Source organism: Cheilinus undulatus, linkage group 3 (assembly GCF_018320785.1).
Source record: "Cheilinus undulatus linkage group 3, ASM1832078v1, whole genome shotgun sequence".
NCBI classification, from domain to species: domain Eukaryota; kingdom Metazoa; phylum Chordata; class Actinopteri; order Labriformes; family Labridae; genus Cheilinus; species Cheilinus undulatus.
The window spans coordinates 41,560,498-41,570,961 of record NC_054867.1 but is presented as its reverse complement, the minus strand read 5'-3'; positions in this window follow the sequence as shown (position 1 = coordinate 41,570,961).

Sequence of the window (10,464 nt, the reverse complement as noted above, 5' to 3'; positions counted from 1 at the left end):
AGAGAGCAATGGGCCTGAGGATTAACTCCTTCCATGCCTTCCTTTCCCTTTTTAAAACAGAATTTACAGCTGATTAGCCTCCACAGTAAAGACAGGCCCCAGTTCCCAGAAGGAACGCTGCTAAACATTTATGCAAGGCCAGACGTAAAGACCCTTATTAAAAACATGTGTTCTCCAAAAGACCCCTCAGAGAGACATTTAAGGGACTGAATAGAGCTGCAGCAGACTGAAGACCCCCCTTTCAGCACATCGTTGAAGAAATGTGTGCTGTCTTAAACCAGACACAGAGACATGCCAAAAATGACACAGCGAACATTTTCTGAAGCAGAAGAAAATAACTTCTTCCAGAAAATCAGCAAAGAACATTTTGCTCATATTCAACAAACAACTGAACGTTTGGAAGAGTGCTTTTTTCCATGAGCGTTTTAATCTCATATTTATCCAAAGCTAGTGCTAGCAGCTGTTAGCTTAGCATAGCATAAAAAGTAGAAAAGCAAAACATTGTTTCCACACACTGAAAATATGATTCTTACATTTGCAAAGCAGCTTATTTGCTTTCTTCATGAGACTTTTCCTACCTTTGGTTCATTACAAGCCAGGAGCTGTTAGCTTTAGTTAGCATAAACAGGAGAAAGAGCTAGCGCTACTTTCTCCATGCTGAACTAAAAACTACAAGCTTCTCTTAATCTTGTGAGTTAACACCTTGTATATTGCATGTTTTAGTTTAACAAACACACAATAAGTAGTGTTTTACATAGGGTAATCGGACTATTTCTAGGCTAGGAGCATAACTTATGTCAATTTTGTCATCACTTCCAGGCTGTAAGACATTCAGTAAGATGTCCTGAGGGGCATAGCCTCCAGGTAAGTAAAACTGTAAGACCAAAATACATCTATTTTTCAAGCCATTTTAAGTGCAAATTAAACTCTTTTAGCAAAGCCAAGTGAGCGACTTCCACTGTTAGCAGTCTTTCCATTAGTCATAGCTACCCACAGCCATCTACTGTCTGTATTAGCATTACTATTTTATTCTGTTGCTTTTTGTTAAGTCAGGGTTAATGTCCAATGAGATGTCCAATTTTCAGGGATTACTGCACGATACGGTTGCTTGAACCTGTTGCCTCTATGATGTCACGCCAGCGTGATTTCATCATGCGCTACTTTTGTCACATGACAGCATGAAATCAAAGCCACATTTTGCACTGTAATGGACTCATGTGGAAAGCATGATCTTTAAGCTTTCTTTCAGTTTTGTTTGCTGTCAATAGGCCAAGTAAAACAGGAAGTAAGATCTATTAATTTGATTTAAAATAAATGTAACACATAGGGGACATTGGACCCTGCTGTACAAGACTGGCACTGGTATTTTTCCAAAATTTTAGCATATTGTAATTTTTTTTTTTTAATGAAAATATATTGTTATAAATAACAATTTTTAAAAATCAATTTTTGTGGGGTGTTGTGTTTTTGGAGGCCCTATACTGAATACAGTAAATTAAACCTAAGAAAATGCATAGTTTTCATTTAATAAAGTTGAGGTAGTGCCAAAAAAGATTATACCAAACATGAGCATGGTATACATTTTCTGAGTGGTTTATTTTGTTGAAAGAAAAATAACAAAAATCGCAAAATAGCCAGTGGACATCTAAGGGCTAATCCTGGATAATTGGACGTCTTCTAAGGGCATTAAACTGCTTACACCATGGCCACTTGCCAAAAAAAAAAAAAATTTAATAAGACCACTTATTTATTATTTATTATTTTATGGGTTTTGTGATCAAAGTTTTTCAAAAGCAGCGCCTGAGGGCTTGACTATTAACTGGGATAGCCATTATGATCTCATAATATTCTTAGGGAATGTAAAAGTAATCCAGTACTCCAGTAGTTATGACGGGCCATAGATACAAAGGAGCAACAGGAAAATAAATAGTTAGCTCAGCACACTTTGTTAACAGATTTATCAATGAAAAGGCATAAAGTCAACATTGACAGTCAGCTTATAGAAAAGCTCCTTTTACAAGATGAGTCAGAGTCAAGCTCAGCATCATATCTTTTGTTCTTCAGTTATTGGGCCACTGGGACATCCACCGCACAACCAGGAGCTTGTGGCAACCCTGCTATCAGCCCATCCATTAACCTAGGCTGTGCTTACCCACCACATCCACCTACTGCTTTAAAGGTGTGGACTTTGTTATTTTTTTAATATCTTCCCATTTCGCTGGTAATATGCAAGGACATCCAGAGCAAAGTTCTGCAAAGTATGTACATTTCAACTGTTGTCCCCTCTATTAACATGGAGGAGGCAAGGCTAGTGACCTATACTGCAGTTCATCAGTAGGGGGAGCTCTAAACATTTTGGCTTCACTCCTGGGTGTCTGTTGCTTTGTTCTTCTTAATATATAGTGTAATTAGTGATGGGCAAGTCCTGTTCTGTAGCTGTTAACAAAAAAGTGGTAATGGCTTTTTTAACTTTCAAACTGCTCTTTTAAAGACGAATAACCTACAAAATTACTATGAAATTAGTATAATAAACTCAAAGTAATTACTCTACTCCTGATTTAACTGTTGGTTAGCAGCCAGAGTTAGCGCTGAGCTCATCAGGGCACCGTGGTTCACTGAATCACCCACAGTTCCCCCTCCAGTCTGTGTAATGTGAGTTTGTCTGGGCAGCAGGGAGTGAGAGAGGGCATGAGAACAGAGTGTCGAGAAAAAAAAAGTGAGAGTGAGTTCTATTATTGCTAAAGATGTGTACGGTGAGGCGGCTGGCTGGCGTGGACAACCTAAGCTACCGTTGCTGCCAGGCCTCAGCTGCTGCGTGTGCTCAGTCTTCGCCACGCGCCCACAAAATACACACGACAGCCGCAGGTATGTTCCCATCACCCAGGGCAACACCAATCAAAGCCAGCAGCCTGTCAGAACCTTTCGGCTGTCCTGTCAAGCTAATGAGAGGTGACTGAGTCTGTGCTACCAGCGATGAAGTGATTGTTCCTTTCATGTAACATCCACTGATGTATGGAGACTTTCCTTTAACTCACAGGGATCAATGAAGACACAAAACATGACTGTAGGTGCGTCATATGGCTGTCTGCGTATACAGACTGTGAGTGTCTGCATATGTATGAGAGCTATGTGAGTCTGAATGAATCCATCTATCTGTTTGTGGGTTTGGGTGTTCAGAACTGGTTTACCACAGTGGAAAAGATAATCATAAAGCGGCTGATGGTGGAAATGTGTGCAGGTGGGCTTTTGTGTTTGTGTGTCTGTGTCCCAGTGCTCCATGGAGTTTGTGGTAAATAAAATGTTGAGCTGTACACTTTAGCGTAGCCGATCCTGGATTAAAACTGTCACAGCAGGCTGGTGCAACAAGGAAAAATGGGCTGCAATCATCGGCTGGTGGAATCATGGCAACATTAGGCGTGTTTTTCTTTCATTCTAATACTGTGGAAACTGAGCATTACACAAAAATCTGATTTCCTTGTTGCTTACTCATCTATTGTGTTTCCAAATCTAATTGGAATCACTCAGAGTTGCAACTTCTATCCATTAAATTTGAATATATGTTATAAAAATGACAAGAGTAAAACTCCACTTGTTATTCCACATTTATGACTTCAGGGAAATTTCACTGGATATTTTTTAAATAAGAACCTGCACTGGTATGTGGCAGGAGGTCCAGTGGGTTAATCACACTCACATTGCTCGGACCAAGTGGATGCAGCAATTAGTTTTGGGCAAAGTTTCCATCTGACATAATTTGAGCTATGCGAGGTTCAACATAAACAGAAAAAGGAATGAGAAAATAATTGTGGTCGACTGGTGTGTGGTAACTCGCTGCAGTCTTCATGTTGGATGTGGCATGCTTTTTCCAGAGGTTTGGATTTCTCTTTTAATGTTAGGTGCATGAACTTGCGAATGGCTCGGTACCTGATGTTAAGGCTGAGTGAGAGCAGCGGAGTTCCCCATTCAACTAAGAATCACAAATAAAAAACATGATTTCATACTGTGAGAGTTTCATTGAAGTGAATGATGTGGTTGGTAGAATTTTTGCTGTTAAATTCATGACCTGGGACTTACATGCTGTCACTTCATTCACTACAGTAATTACAGGAAATTCTGAAAATATTACAACTTCTTTTCTATAAAATTATTTTTAATACAAGAAAAATACTTATGCCTCCAGGCTTGACATTTTAAAAACTGAATTAACTTTTCTGGCATGACAGCAAGGAAATCAAAGCCATGGGTTAAAAATCTCCTAATCTACTTATTTCTCTATAAATATTTACAAATAAACAATCAATAGAAGGCAATGTGAAAAATCTATCAAGCAAAATATTTTTACCACCTTTAAATCATTACCACTGCAGCAGTTGGAATGAATTTCCTCCAGATGGTTGCTGGGCTAGGAGAAGGGCCACTGCTCCTTCATAATGAAGGACGTGAAGAACGTATTAAAGGGATGTCTGGGTCGACTACTGCCACCATGGAGTACATGAGTGGAAGAAAATAAATGGATGGATATGTGTGAATTTTAGTCAAGTTAAAAAAAAATCACTTATGGCTCTGAAAATATACACCTTCTTTAAAACAACAATGTGTAACTTTTCAACCTGTTAAAGGCATCTTAATGATATAAATTTTCCACAGGACTAGGGTTCTGTCCCATTACCACAGAGAGACCTGGTGACCTGCTTTCAGCACTATGCAACTATGAAAGAGGAATGGTTGTTCCATGACTGCTTTACACACCAGCCTTCAGCTAAAAAGAAGCTAGAAAGTGACAGGACCAATCAGTGACGGGGGCAGTACTTTCAGGCGTGGCGGAATTGTGACGTAAACAGGCAGCAGCAAGAGGCCGGAGCGATTGGCGGAAGAGCTTAGCTTGGATGCTGCTAAAGCACCAGTTTTATCAGAACTTGACGACATTTCTTCGTTAAGAGAAGAACAAAGAACAGCAGTAAGGTGTTTTCAAAAACAACAAAAGGCGAGTACTTACATGTCTACAGTGGCCATGTTTCGCATTATTCCTCGGTAGCTACGCACGCACAGCTGGATAGCGGTTATGTCACGTGTTTTGTTGCTCTGATTGGCCCGTAGAGATGTGACTTTTTTTTTTCAAAGCCTCTGCCTTTTCCCAAATGTTTCCTATTGAAGCTTTCTGACATGTCAGGTAAGTGCATACCTCCATGGTTACAAAAAAAAAAAAAAAAAGCCAGTGCAGAAATGCAAAACAAGTGCAGTTTCTTAAATGTCCACTAGAGGCACCGGAGCACTGGAAGTCACATACATTCCCCATGTTAAAATGCTGATACTAGCGTTAAAAATCAAAATGTTAAAAAAACAATTTTGATCAGAATAGGGTGCATATGGGCGCATGCTGTGCAGGGCATGATGTTCATGCTCGTTAAGTTAATTGGTGACTCTAGATGTGATGTGAGTGTGCCTGGTCGTCTGTCTCTATGGCTACGTTCACACTGCAGTAGAAAGTGGCCTGAATCTGATTGTTTTGCTCACATGTGAATCGTATCTGATTTTTTCTGACAGTGTGAACAGCGCAAGTCATATTGAATCTGACCGTTTCGAATCCGATTCAGGCCACTCTCGTATGTGAATCAGATATGTATCTGATCTTTTGGAAGTTGACTGCAGTGTGAACACGCAAACAAAAAAGTCAGATCTGAGAAAAGATCAGAATTGAGCATTAAGGCCTGCAGTGTGAACATAGCCTATATGTGAGCCCTGAGATTTACTTGCGACCAGTCCACCAAGGCCTAATTACAGTATGTTTAATAAACAGTCTGTTTAGAGGAAAAAAAAACTCTTCCTTCTTGAAAAAATTCCAATGCAGTCAGCGTAGAATACAAAGCTCCGTTAGTTGCTTAATCCATATTGCTAACAGAGGTACAGAGCTAACAGTGCTACGTAACCAACAGAGCTAAAGCTAAGCAGTGAAGAAAGATATGTATCTACATTATCCAATTTAGCATTGTTTGCTAAAGCTCACATTGCTAAAGCTAACTTATAGGTATAAGTAACAGAGCTATGTAACATACAGGTGTTTGTTATAGCTAATATAACCAAAGCTAATCACACAAATCAGCTATGCAAGCTACGTAAGTACACTTTTTATGTAGCTATGTTGGCTTTAGCTACATTTGGTTAAAGCTCACATTGCTAAAACTAACTTAGTTACATTGGCTCATGTAGTACCATTAATTATGCTGCTAGCATAGCTATGTTATCTTTTGCTAAAGCTAACAAAACTAAAGCTAGCCAGTATTTGTGTAACTACTTCTTAAACAGGTCTATACATAATTTAATTCTGAATTAGACCTCTTTAGACCTTTTTCTCTGTTTTATTAATAAAGTACTTGCAAAGTAACCTTGAAGAGCAGATGGATACGCCCGTTTCCGTGTTTCTCACTGGCGAATCCATGTTGCAAAGCTCCCGTCAGATACACACACTCAACATGAACACATTTAGCTAATAACTGTTGGCTATAGATGCTAGCAGAGTCAGATTACCACCAAATCCAGTAATGTTACTATAACTTGTTACTTAACATGGCTTCTCTTTACATCTTTTCCAGCATTGGCACCCTATGCTTACCAGTAAGTTCTTGTTCATTAAGAGGAAATGTAACAGCACTGTGTTTTAAGACAGAGCAGATACACTCAGGGATCTTTGGTGGGTGTCGAAACATGCCAAACCAAATTCCACACATCCCTGCCATCAGGCCAAAATCTCCTCCAAAATCCCCAATTTTCAGGGAATGAAAAAAATAAATTTTTTCAAACAATTGAAGTGATAGTCAGCATCTTTTTGAACTGTTTTTTTTAATTTGTAAAACTCTGACAGATGTAAAATGAGACCAACAGCATTGATTTATTTAAAACAATTAAAATCGTGAAAAATGGAGATGTGAGTTTGGCCTGACGCCAGCGGTAGACATTCTTGTGTGAATTGGCTTCACAATGTACTGGAGAAATGAGTCATTTCTGAATAATTGTATTTTCAACTAAAATCCACGTAGATTAAAACCAACACACTCTGAGTCATGTCTAGTAGTTTTAATTTCCTAAAAGCGAAGCTGCCACTTAGAAACAAATGGACTTGATCTCCTCACAGTTTAACAGCACTGATCAAATTAGTGGCCAAAAGAAAAAATCCTCCTTCAATATCCAGCTTTATAAATGTGAGTAAAAATCCCTCTCCTCTGTTCCAAATAATTCCCTTCCAGCTCTGTCCGGAGAGATTTCAGAGACTAGGCAGTTTGCTTTTTCTCCTTCAGAGGGCTTTAGCTTGGTTGGATGCCGGGCTAAGAGTCCAGCTCTATCAACTAGCGCCAATGTAAACACAGCAATTCCTTCCCAATTAGAAACGCTAAATGCATTGGACTCGGTGCACTAGCAGGGCCAGTCCGTGCAATTAATGCAGCCTTGGTCTCCACGGGCTGCTTCGGATGGCTGGGATGGTTAAGATGTATACAGTTTCAGTTCAAGGCCGGGCAGGGGAAGTCTGATTGGGCAGGTTGGACTCATCATGGAAGTATAAACACGGGCTTGGATGGGTGCTCGCTGGTTGAGGTTTTCTTTGGGTCAGTCGTGCTGGGTAGCTCCGCAGCAGGCCGGGGAGATATGTGTGGTAGGGAGGTCAATCAGAGGGGGAGATTAGGGGAAGAGGAAGCATTTCAGCTGTGCAAAGTCTTTGGCTTCAGCTTTAAAACAGCAGAGATGATGATCAAAACAGTCGTATGAGGTGCACATTCTGGCTCCAGTCAAGCCAGACAAAAGCTACATTGTCATTTGTCCTCTGAAAATTGAAAGGGCGATAAGACAACAGCTGACAAAAATGGAATTAACCACGTTTTTCTAAACAACACTGCTGCATTTTTTTCGGAGTATTTCTGAGTTTGCTGCAACTTTTTTTCCCGAATGTTTGCAACACACAATAGAAAAGATGTCTCTCACTACCCTCATTTAGCTGTTATTTCAGGATTTTTCAACAATGACAGCCTGCGTTATTAGCCAGGCCTGCACATAGATTACACTGGGCCCCTGACAAACCCAGAGAATGTGCCCTCCACAGTTGTGATTTATTTGATGATATCGATGCATGTGTGTTTTATTAGTAGCATCCTGGTTTATAGCTACCTCATTTTGGGATGGAAAGTGAGTCAAACTTTTATTGGGTTCTGATGTTTGTATTATTTTTGTGCCACTTTTAAACCACTTTTCTGCCCATTTTTTCCACTTTTACCCATTTTACCACCTGACACCAATTTTGTCACATTTTCACTCATGTCATCCCATTTTGTTTGCCCATTTTTGCCACTTTTCACACATTTTTTCATCTTTGAACCAAATTCTGCCATTTTTCAATCCCATTTCACCACCTCTTAGCCATTTTTGCCACTTTTAAACCCTGTTCACCACTTTTTCTGCCCATTTTAGCCACTTCTAAACCAATTCTTGCTACTTTCCACCTATTGTTGCCTCTATCGAACCTTTAATGCCACTATTAACCCCTTCACCACTATTTACATCCATTTCTGTCATTTTTAACCATGTTTCACTGTTTGTAATGCTTGTTCTATGATTCTTTATGATTCTTAATGCATTTCTGTGACTTTCTGACTATTTTTTTTTAATCCTCTGTTAATTCATTTTTCCAACTTCTGATCCAATTTTACTACCTTTTATGCAAATTTCTGCCCCATTTAAGCCATTGTTGCCACTTTTGACCCCTTTTACTACTTTTGTGCCCATTTTTACTGTTTCTCACCTATTTTTTGCCACTCTAAGCCTATTTTTGCCTAGTTGACCCATTTCTGCTACTTTTGAAATCCAATTTCACTACCTTTTCTGCAACGTTGTGCCACTTTTAAGCCATTATTGCAATTTCTCAACCCTTTTCTTACTTTAATGCCCATTTTTTGCCACATTAAGCCAATTTATGCCACTTGTCACCATTTTTTTTGCCACTGTTAGCCCATTTCTGCTACTTTTGAAATCCAATTTCACCCCATTTTCTGCCCATTTTGTCATTTTCACACAATTTGAGCCATTTTACCCCATTTAATTCTGTTTTTAAGATGGCAATATACTATGGCACAAATTATTTTTTTTCTTTGCCTTGATAAAAGCGTCTATTATTCTTTATATAATAACTGATATATATGCAGTGCTTAACAAATTTATTAGCCCACCTGTCATAAAAATGAGAAAACATAAATATTTCAGAAATCTTTCAAAAAATTGTTTAAAACTAAAAATGTTATTGTTATTTATTTGGCAAATAACAAACTGAAACAACTAAATACTCCTTTTTCACACATAATAACCAAAAAACTTCATATTTTTTATGGCCTCCTTTGGCCTTGATAACAGTTTGCATTCTTGCTGGCATTGGTTTTATGTACTTTTTGACAGTCTCTTTTGTTATTGAGTTCCAAATAGTTTCTAGCTGTTCCCACAGATTTGCTTTAGATGAAACTTTTGTGCGATCATTCTTTGAATCTACTAAATCCCAAATTTGTTCAAAAGGATTCAAATCCGGACTTTGACTTGGCCAGTCCATCAGTTCCAGTACTCCAGATTCCTTTTCCTTGGTCTAATAGTCTCTGCACAGCTTTGAAGTATGCTTGGGGTCATTGTCTTGTTGGTATATGAACCCACAACCAATCAGACTCAGTCCAGAAGGGATTCCATGATGCACTAAGATGTTATGGTAGACGTTCTTGGTCATGATACCGTCGATTTTCACTAATTTGCCCACGCTGTATCCACAAATGGAACCCCATACCATAATGGAATCCCCACCGTGTTTCACTGTGGGTGCAGTGCATCTGCACCCACAGTGAAACACGGTGGTGCAGTGCATCTGGCATCAAAATGTTCTCCAGCTGTTCCGCTGACTTAAACATGACGATGCTGACCGAAGAGCTCAAACTTAGACTCATCCGTCCAGAGTACCTTCTTCCAGTCATCAACAGTCCAGTGTTTGTGCTCCCTGGCAAATCTGAGGCCTTTCTGGATGTTATCAGGCCTCAATAATGGCTTCTGAGCAGCTATTCTTCCCTTCCCCTGTTCCGTCATTCATCTGCTTATGGTCATTCTGGAGACTTTCTCAGACTCTGATCTAGAAGCATTCATCTCTGCCTGAAGATCAGCAGTGGTCTTCCTTCTGTCTCTAGTACTTCAAATCTTGAGGTGTCTGACATCTGCTTCACTTAACTTTGGTTTCCTGCCTCTTCCTTGGCGCATTTTGTAAGTACCAGTCTCGGCAATTGACTCCAAAGCATACTTGACCACACTGTGAGAACACTTTATGTCTTTCCCTATTTGTCTCAGAGACCATCCAGCATCATGAAGTGCTTTAATGCGGACTCTTTCATTTTCAGTGAGCTCTCCACGTTATACCGTTTTGAACAGGAATGAGGAATTTCTCACTGAATTCACCTT